Source organism: Dasypus novemcinctus, chromosome 21 (genome assembly GCF_030445035.2).
Source record: "Dasypus novemcinctus isolate mDasNov1 chromosome 21, mDasNov1.1.hap2, whole genome shotgun sequence".
Taxonomy (NCBI): Eukaryota; Metazoa; Chordata; class Mammalia; order Cingulata; family Dasypodidae; genus Dasypus; species Dasypus novemcinctus.
This window is the reverse complement of record NC_080693.1, coordinates 69408253-69417893: the sequence shown is the minus strand read 5'-3', so window position 1 is coordinate 69417893 and position 9641 is coordinate 69408253. Positions and strand designations below refer to the sequence as shown.

Here is a 9641-nt window from a genome sequence, read left to right as displayed (position 1 = left end):
TCCACACCCTTTAGCAGTCACCTCTCAATCCCTCTATCCTTCCTCAGCCTTACATGACCACCAATCTAATTTCATCTCCACACATTGGTCTATAGCTACATTTTCAATAAATGGAATCATACAATATGTAGTACTTTGTGTCTGGTTTCTTTCACTTAGGATAAGTAAATGTATACCACAGTTTATCCAATCATTGGGTGACGGACACCTGGATGATTCCATCTTTGGCAATCATGAATAGCACCATTATAAACATAGGTATGCAGATGTCTATTGTGTCACTGGTCTCTGTTTTTCTGGGTATATACCCAGTAGTGGTATTGTCAGGTCAAGTGGCAAGTCTATATTCAACTTCTTTAGAAACTGCCAGACAGTCCTCCACAGTGGCTGTACCATTCTGCATTCCCACCAACAGTGAATATATGTTCCTGTCTCTCCACATCCTCTCCAGCACTTGTAGTTCTTTGTCTTTTTTAATAGTGGCCATTCTAATAGGTGTGAAATGGTATATCATTGTAGCTATGATTTGAATTTCCCTAATTGCTAGTGATGTTGAACAATTGTTCATGTGTTTTTTTGCCATTTGTATTTCTTCTTTATACAAAGGTCTATTCAAGTCTTTTGCCCAATTTTTAAAAAACTTTATTGAAGTATATCACTAGTACATAAACATACAAAAACAATAAGTGTATAATAATAGTTGTGAACTTACAAAACAAACATATATAACATCATACAGGAGTCTCATAACTCACCCTACCACCAATAACTTGCATTGTTGTTAAACCATTTTAAGTAATGATTAAAGAGCACTGTCAAAATATTACTACTAACCAAAGTATTTTCCCCCCAACCAATCCTATTATTATCATCTTTATATCATTTATATATGAACATGCATAAACAAGTATATAGTAAAAGTTGTGAACTTACAAAGCAAACATGCATAACATCATACAGGGGTCTCTTACATCAACCTTCCACCAATACTTTGCATTGTCATGAGAAATTTTTTACAAATTGTGAAAGATATTGTCAAAATCTTACTACTAATCATAGTCCTTATCTTACATTTGGTGTGTTTTTCCCCCAACCCACCTATTATTATTTTTTAAATATATTTTTTATGACAGAAGTTGTAAACTTATAAAACAATCATGCAGAACTCCCAAACAACAACCCTCCATCAACATACCACATTGTGGTGCTACAGATAAAATAATATCTGATTGTTACCATGTCTGTAGGGTACATTATGCTCACATTTTCCATACTGCATCAGTATCAGCACAGTACATCTTTCTCCTATATGCAAAAATATTATATTATTACTACTAACCACAGTCCATAGGTCACTCCAGATGTATTTTTCCCATGCCTCTCCACATTCCCAACACCCTGCAGTAGTGATACACATTTGCTCTAGCTAACAAAGGACACTCTTGCATCTGTACCATCAACCACAATTCTCATCCACCTCTTGGTTTATTGTGCTATCCACTTCCTAGATTATTCTCTAGCATTCTATCAATTGGCATTTACACAACTAGATTACCATTTTCAGTCATATCCCCATTTATAAACTGTTGTGTGTTACCATCCACTCTATACATTTCCACACTTTTACAGTAAAGCTAATTAAAACTTCTACATATATTAAACATCAGTAGTCCACTCAGTCCTCCTCTCATCTCCTTTAAGAATCCACCACCTACCACAAGGTCTTGAAGATATTTTCCAATAATTTCTTCTAGAAGTTTTGTTTCTTTTATTTTTAGGTTTTTTATCCATTTTGAGTTCATTTTTGGATAAGGTGTGAAATAGGGGTTCTTTTTCCTTCTTTCAGCTATGGATATCCAATTCTTTCAGCACCATTTGTTGAAGGATTGTTCTGCCCAAACTATGTGAGTTTGACAGGCTAGTCAAAAATCACTTGACCATACCTGTGAGGATCTGATTCTGAACCATCAGTTTGGTTCCATTGGTATATTGTGTCTGTCTTTAGACCAGTTCCATGCTGTTTTTACCACTATAGGTAGGTATTATGATTTAAAGTCTGGAGATGAGGGTTCACTTTTCCTTTTTATGATGTTTCTGGCTATTCAGGACTCCTTACCCTTCCAAATAAATTTAATGATCGTGTTTTCAGTTTTTTCTTTAATGCTGGTGGAATTTTTATCGGGATTGGATTAAATCTGTATGTCAATTTGAGTAGAATTGACATCTTAATTATATTTATTCTTCCAATTCATGAGCATGGAATGGTCTTCCAGTTATTTAGGACATTTTTTTATTTGTTTTAATATTGAGTTGCTGTTTTCTGAATACAAGTGCTTTACATTATTGGTTAAGTTTATTCCTGACTATTTGAGTTTTGTCTGTCATATTTTATTTTCACCACTCTTTTGACACTTTTGGTTACTTTTATTGATATAATTTTCATTTCTACACTCTCTTCCAGACTTCTCTCTCCTATCTTTTCAGGCTCTAGCACACCCTTTAGTATTTTCTGAAAATCTGGTCTCTTGCTTAGAAATTCTCTCAGTTCCTGTTTATCTGTGAATATTCTAATTTCACCCTCATTTTTGAAAGACATACTTGCTGGATATAATATTCTTGGCTGGAAGTTTTTCTCTTGTAGTGTCTTAAATATATCAGACCACTTTCTTCCCTCCATGGTTTCTGGTGAGAAATCAGCATTTAATCTTATTGGATGTCCCTTATATGTTATGCATTGCTTTTCTCTTGCTGCTCTTAGAATTCTCTCTTTTTCTCTGACATTTGACATTCTGATTAATATGTGTCTTGGAGTTGGTCTGTTTGGATTTTTTCGGATGGGAGTAGGTTGCGCTTCTTGGACAGGGATACCTATGTCCTTCAGTAGGGTGGGAACATTTTCTACCATTATTTCTTCAAATATTCCTTCTGCCCCTTTTCCTGTCTTTTCTCCTTCTAGGACACCCATGACACACATATTTGCATGCCTTTTGCTGTCATTTAGTTCCCTGAGACCTTGTTCAATTTTTTCCATTCTTTTCTTCATCTGTTCTTTTGTATGTTCACTTTCAGAGGCCATTTCTTTAAACTTACCAATCCTTTCTTCTGCCTCCTCAAATCTGCTCTTAAAGGATTCCAATGTTTTTTTATTTCATTGATTGCACCTTTCATTCCCATAATATCTGCTATTTTTCTATGTATGTTTTCAAATTCTTCTTTGTGCTCCTCCAATGTCTTCTTAATATTATTAATCTCTTTAGCCATCTCATTGAATTTATGAAGGAGATTTGTTTGAATATCTGTGATTGGTTGTCTCAACTCCTTTATGTCATCTGGAGGCTTATCTTGTTCCTTTAACTGGGCCATAGCTTCCTGTTTCTTGGTGTGGATTGTAATTTTTTGTTGATGTCTTCACATTTTTTTGGATGCAGTTTTTCTCTTTAGTTTAGGGCTCCCTATCCTTCCTCCCTTGCTGGTTGTGCAGTACGAGCCAAGTATGTAGTTGGTGCTGTAAGCTGTGGAGGTTCAAGCTGCCCTCATTGCACCAGGGACCAATGAAGCATCTTCCAACTTCCTCCTTTGCAAGGGGTAGGGACAGAGCCACAGCTGTGTGGAATAATCCAAGTGCAGGCCTAGACTTTAGTTGCCTAGAGAGTGATGAAGATTCACATCCCTTTCTCCCCTGCCTGGGGTGGGGACAGAGCTGCAGGTGTGGGCAGCAGTCTATGCAGTGTGGGTCCAAGATAACTGCAGTTGCCCTGGTAGACTTCTGATTTTCAGTCTATGCCAGCCAAGGTTACCTGTAGTTACCTGTGTAGGCTGGTGCAGGGCTCCTCAGCCTCCTCCCTGCCAGAGGTGGGGCTGAATCCTAGGCTAGGGCTGCAGGCTGATCTGCGACTGGTTCCTGCCAACACTGAGAGTTTCAGTCAGCCCGGCTTCCCCTCAGGCTGGGGGCGGAGTCAGCATGGCGGCAACTGGCCTCTTTCTGACTTGGGCAGGCTCACACCCCAGCTCTTCCTAGGGTTTTATCTTAGCCTGATAAAACCTAATCAGTAGGTTTCAGTAATCAGTAACTGAAATCAGCAGCCAACCATCTCCTCCTCCCCTGTTTCTGGGAAATGGAGCTTCTAATTCCAGCCACAGACCAGCTCTTGAGGTGGCTCGTGCCGCCAGAGTAGGACAATCACCGTCCTCCGAGGCTTGGCCAGTAATTTCCCAGAGAGGCTAGTGCACGTCCCCGCAGCTTCCTCCCTGCTGGAGGTGGCACCGGGGCCTAGGCTAGACCTGCAATCTGATCTGCATGGAAAGAAGCTGGTCCCACCAGCACTGTAATTCTCTGTCTGCCCCACTTCCCCTCGTACCAGGCGCAGAGTTAAGATGGCAGCTACCTGCCTCTTTCTGACTTGGACAGGCTCAAACTTTAGCTGTTCTCAGGATTATACTGTAGCCCGCTGAATTTACTCATCAGTAGCTGAAGTTGGTGCCCAACTGTCTCTTCCTCCCCCGTTTTGGGGAAATGGAGCTTTCAATTCCAGCTGCAGAACAGCTCCTGAGGCAGCTTGTACCTCCAGTGGAATATGGGAACTGGCCTCCGTGGTGTAGAGGGCTCTACTTACAAATCTTCTCTGCAGATGGACAGTCTTCCTTCTTCCATTCCTTCAAAGATGTGGCAGGATACTCTTCTGGTCTCCTGGAGCTCCCAAACAGGTGCTTCAGCTAGCTCAGAGAGCTCTGGGTGCTAACTGCCCTGTAGCAGGAGCTGACTCTAGGAGCTCCTAACTCCGCAGCCATCTTGCTGGTTCTCTCTTTTGCCCAATTTTTTTATCAGGTCGTTTGTCTTTTTATTGTTGAGTTGCACCATCTCTTTATATACCATGGATTTTAAATCCTTATTGGATGGGTTTTGTGATTTCCAATATTTTCTCCCAGTGAGTCTGCTGCCTTTTCATCCTTTTGATACAGTCCTTTGAGATGCAAAAGTATTTCAGTTTAAGGAGGTCCCATTTATCTATTTTTTCTTTCGTTACTTTTGCTTTGGGTGTAAGGTCCAAGAAACCACCACCTACCATAAGATCTTACAGATGTTTCCCTGCTAGTTTTATGGTCCTGGCTTTTATATTTAGGTCTTTGACCGATTTTGAGTTGGTTCTTGTAGAGAGAGTGAGATAAGGGTCCTCCTTCATTCTTTCGGTTATAAACATCTAGTTCTCCCAGCACCATTTGTTGAAGAGACAGACTGTTATGTCCTGTTAACATGCTTCGTAGGTTTGTCATAAACCAATGACTGTAGAGGTGAGGGTTTATTTCTGAGCTCTCAATTCTGTTCCACTGATGAATGTGTTTATTTTTATGCTAATACCATGCTGTTGTTTTGTTTTTTTAATATAATAAACTTTTTTTTAAAGAAGCTTTAGATTACAATAATGTTACATCAGAAATACAGGGGAATTACCATGATGGCGTTTTTTGTTTTTGTTTTTGTTTTTTATAATTAATTTTTTTTTTTTAAGGAAGATTTAGATTACATAAATGGTACATAAAAAATTTGAGGGACCCCCATATACCTCACTCCCTCCTCTTCCCACACTTTCCACATCAACAACATCCCTCATTAGTATGGTACATTTGTTACAATTGATGAACATATTGAAGCATTGCTACTAATTGGATTACAGTATACATTATAGTTTACACTCTGTCCCGCACCCTTTTGTAGGTTATGACAAAATATACAATGGTCTGTATCCATCACTGCAATGTCATGAAGGACAACTCCAATGTCCTTATTACACCTATTCTTCCCTCTCCCATCCCTCAGAACCTCTGGTGGCCACGGCCTTTATGTCAGTAAGAGTTCTTCCATTGCTAGTATAATAATAAGCCTATATTAGAATAATAATAAGTCTTCTTTAGTCCATTGTTCATTTCCCAATCTTGAGGATTTGGGGACAGTCATGCCCACTTTGCTTCTAATTGAGAGGAAACTTAGATCCCATGGGGCAGATGGATGGAACTATCTTGCTTGCAGTTGCAGACACTCCCTGTTCCTTGGGATGACCGTTGTCCATCAGCATTTCATGGTTAGTTGTCCTGGGTGAATCCAATGAACTGGAAAGTAGCTATTGCAACTCTGCTGAAATTCAGGGCTCAACTGGCACATGGACATATCAAAGATTTAAGTCTCCTGGACATATATTTATCAAGTATAGTGCTAATTATAGGTTCAAATAAAGGCAGACGAGCCAGGTGTAAAGACCCTATAAATGAGTCTATCTCTCTTACACTGAGGAGCATAAATTCCAAAATAAGGCCCACAGGCAGGGTACCAAATTCCTGAGCTGTCTGCCCTGCTTATAGTTTCTGGATGTCTCTAGAGCCCTCCGGAGCCCCACTATTTGCTGTGGCAATCAGTGAGATCTTTGTTGTGACTTGCCTAAGCCTAACCTCTGGAATGACCTCCTGACTCACTTTGAAGTCTCTTAGCCATAAAAACTCATTTGTATTTACCATTTCCCTTTTGGGTCAAGGTCTTTTTCCAGATTCATTGCAAGTTGGCACTTGCTAATAATCCCTTGGTGCCAAGGAGGCTCATCCCCAAGAGTCATATCCCTCGCCAGGTGGGTGTGTGTGTGATGGGGGGAGGTAGAGAGCATTTATATGCTGAGTTTGGCTTAGAGGTCACATTTGAGCAATGAGGAGGCTTTCAAGAGGTGACTCTGGCAGTATATAATACTAGGCTAAGTTTCAGTTTCACAAGAAAATTTTCATAAGTACAATCATCAATACCAAGGGTCTGGTGTATTGGTCTGTCTTTCTTCACTAGGCACTGTTGTTACACTTGGGGGATTCTTGCTTTCCTATTAGAGAATGTAGCAGAATTCCCCAGGAATGAAATTCAGTATTCTTTCGGTTACTGTGTGGATCTCCACCCACCAAGAAAATGCCCCATGAACACTTGAACATATTCAAACGCCTTAGAGCTGTGCCCCAAGTAAACCCCTGCCCATGCATCCCCTCATCACTAACACCCTGCACTAGTGATCTTCTGCTGCCACCATTGTGACCCTTCTGTGATCCAAAACCTCTCCAAAAATGAATCCAACAAAATAACCAAATAAAATTAATAAGAAAAGGAAGTAATAATTTAAAAAATAACCAATAAAATTCAAAAAAAATAGTTTTAAATAATAAAGTTAAAAAATTTTTGAGTGTCATTCCTCACTGTAAGATCTATTGTCCTATATGTACAGTGACATTTTTTTCCATATATTCCCCTAGTGATAATTTTTTTCATTTTTTCTTCAAAGAAACTTTAGGATACAGAGAAGTAACATAAAGAATATAGGGGATTCGCATATACCCAACACCCTTCCCCCTTTCCCCTCTGCCCTATTTATAACATTTTACATGTGGATGGTACATTTGTTACAATTGATGTGCAAATATTGAAGCACTGCTACTAACCAAGGCCCATGGTTTACATCATGGCTTATTTTTTTTAGGTTTTTTAGGTTATGGTATACTTTTTTAGGTTTTTATGAAACTTGAAGTGGCCTGTATCTGTTATTGCAAGATAATATTGAAGATCATAATGCCCTAAAAATGCTCTAACTTCCATCTATTCTATTCTTTCCTCCCCCTCCCCTCAGAACCTACAGTGACCAATAAGTTTCGATTTTTGAAGAATAAGATTCATAATTACTTGCAATAATATTGAGGGTTTGATATATTGGTCTGTTTTCTTTTATCAGGTACTGCCTATGTTCTTGAAGGATTCTTGTCCCTCTAATTGGGAACATAGCAGGATTCCCCAGGATGGGAGTTTGATATTTTCTTGTTTATTGTATGGGTCTCCATCCACTGATATAATACACTATGATAAGATGAACACTTACATATTCCACAGAAGCCTGCTCCAGGTGCGCCCTGTCCCACATACCTCCCCATATCCAACACCCTACACTAGTAACCCCTGCTGTATTTGCCAAAAGAACATTCCCAAATAGCAGTTTTAACCACAGACCTGCAAATCCCCAGAGTTCACCTGCTTCTATCCCTGACCCTCCCCCCCCTTCGATGGATAGTTCCCAACTGCCCCACCCTACTCCCTCTCACAGACCAACACAGTGGAACCTAATCACATCACTGCACCTTCATGCTCATCTACCACACAACTGCACTCTTCCAGCTTATTGTAGATTTTGCCCATATGGACATCGGCTCACCACCCTTTAGTCCCTTTCTGTCTCCTGTAAACCTGTCTTCCATACTCTATCTCTGTGAGTCTGCTCTGTTTGCTTAATTCATATCAGTGAGGTCATGAAATATTTGTCCTTCAGTGCCTGGCTTACTTCACTCAACATAAGGTCTTCAAGATTCATCCATGTTATCCCATTTGTTAATACTACATTCATTCTTGGAGCTGAGTAATATTCCATTGTATATATATACACCACAGTTTTCTTATCCATTCCTCTGTTGATGAATATTTGGATTGCTTCCAACTTTTGGCAATAATGAATAATGCTGCTATGAGTAATGGTGGGCATGTATCTATCCATATCCCTGCTTTCAGGTCTTCTGGATATATACCCAGCAGTGGGGTGGCTGAATCATATGACAGTTCTGTATCTAGCTTCCTGAGGATCCAACAAACTGTCCTCCACAATGGCTGCACCATTCTACATTCTCATGAAGAAATGCTGTTTTGACCACTGTAGCTTTGTAGTATGTTTCAAGGTCAGGCAATGAAATCCTCCCACATCACTCTTCTGTTGTAGAATGCTTTTGGCTATTCGGGTGCACTTTCCCTTCCAAAATGAATTTGGTAATTGCCTTTTCTATTTCTGTAAAGTAGGCTGTTGGAATTTTGATTGGTATTGCATTGAATCTATAAATTAGTTTGGGTAGGATTGACATCTTCATGATATTTAGTCTTCCAATTCCTGAACATGAAATGTCTTTCCATTTTTTAGGTCTTCATTGATTTTTTTTTTAAGATTTATTTTTATTTATTTCTTCCCCTGCCCTGTTCCCCCTGTTGCCCGCTTTCTGTGTCCACTCAGTGTGTGTTCTGCTGTGTCTAGTTGTATTCTCATTAGGGGGTTCTGGGAACCAATCCTGGACTTTCCAGAGTGGGAGGGAGGTGATTACTCTCTTGCCTTACCTCAGCTCCTTGTTCTGCTACGTCTTCTTATTTTCTCTCCTCTGTGTCTCTTTTGTCATCTTGCTGTGCCAATTCTCTGTGTCGGCCCACTCTCCTGTGTGGGGTGGATTTCCCACACAGGGCCCCATTCCCATGCAGGGCATCACTCCTGCACGGGGCTGCATTTCTGCATGGGCTGGCACTCCGTGTGGACCAGCTTGCCCTCACCAGGAGGCCCTGGGCATCGAACCCTGGACCTCCTATATGGTAGATAGGAGCCCAATTGGTTGAGCCACATCTCTTTCCCTCATTGATTTCTTTTAGCATTGTTTTGTAGTTTTCTGCATATAGTTCCTGTACTTCCTTGGTTACATTAATTCCTACATATTTGAATCTTTTGTAAATGGAATTTTCCCCCTGATTTCCTCCTCAGATTGTTCAATACTAGTGTACAGAAACATTATTGATATTGTATCCTGATATTTTGCTGAGCATATTT

At 40.0% G+C, this 9641-nt stretch overlaps 1 protein-coding gene across 3 annotated transcripts in view; it reads right to left on the bottom strand.

The window, feature by feature from the left end:
- Positions 1-9641, bottom strand: part of MILR1 (mast cell immunoglobulin like receptor 1) — a 78254-nt gene that overhangs the window by 22923 nt on the left and 45690 nt on the right. Inside the window, exon 10 of one of the 3 annotated variants that reach the window (XM_058284547.2) lies at positions 1244-1305. The exons of the other annotated variants lie outside the window; for them this stretch is intronic. The gene's annotated coding sequence lies outside the window, so the exon portion shown is untranslated. Of the gene's footprint in view, positions 1-1243; positions 1306-9641 lie in introns of those variants that run through there. 3 annotated transcript variants of the gene reach the window in all.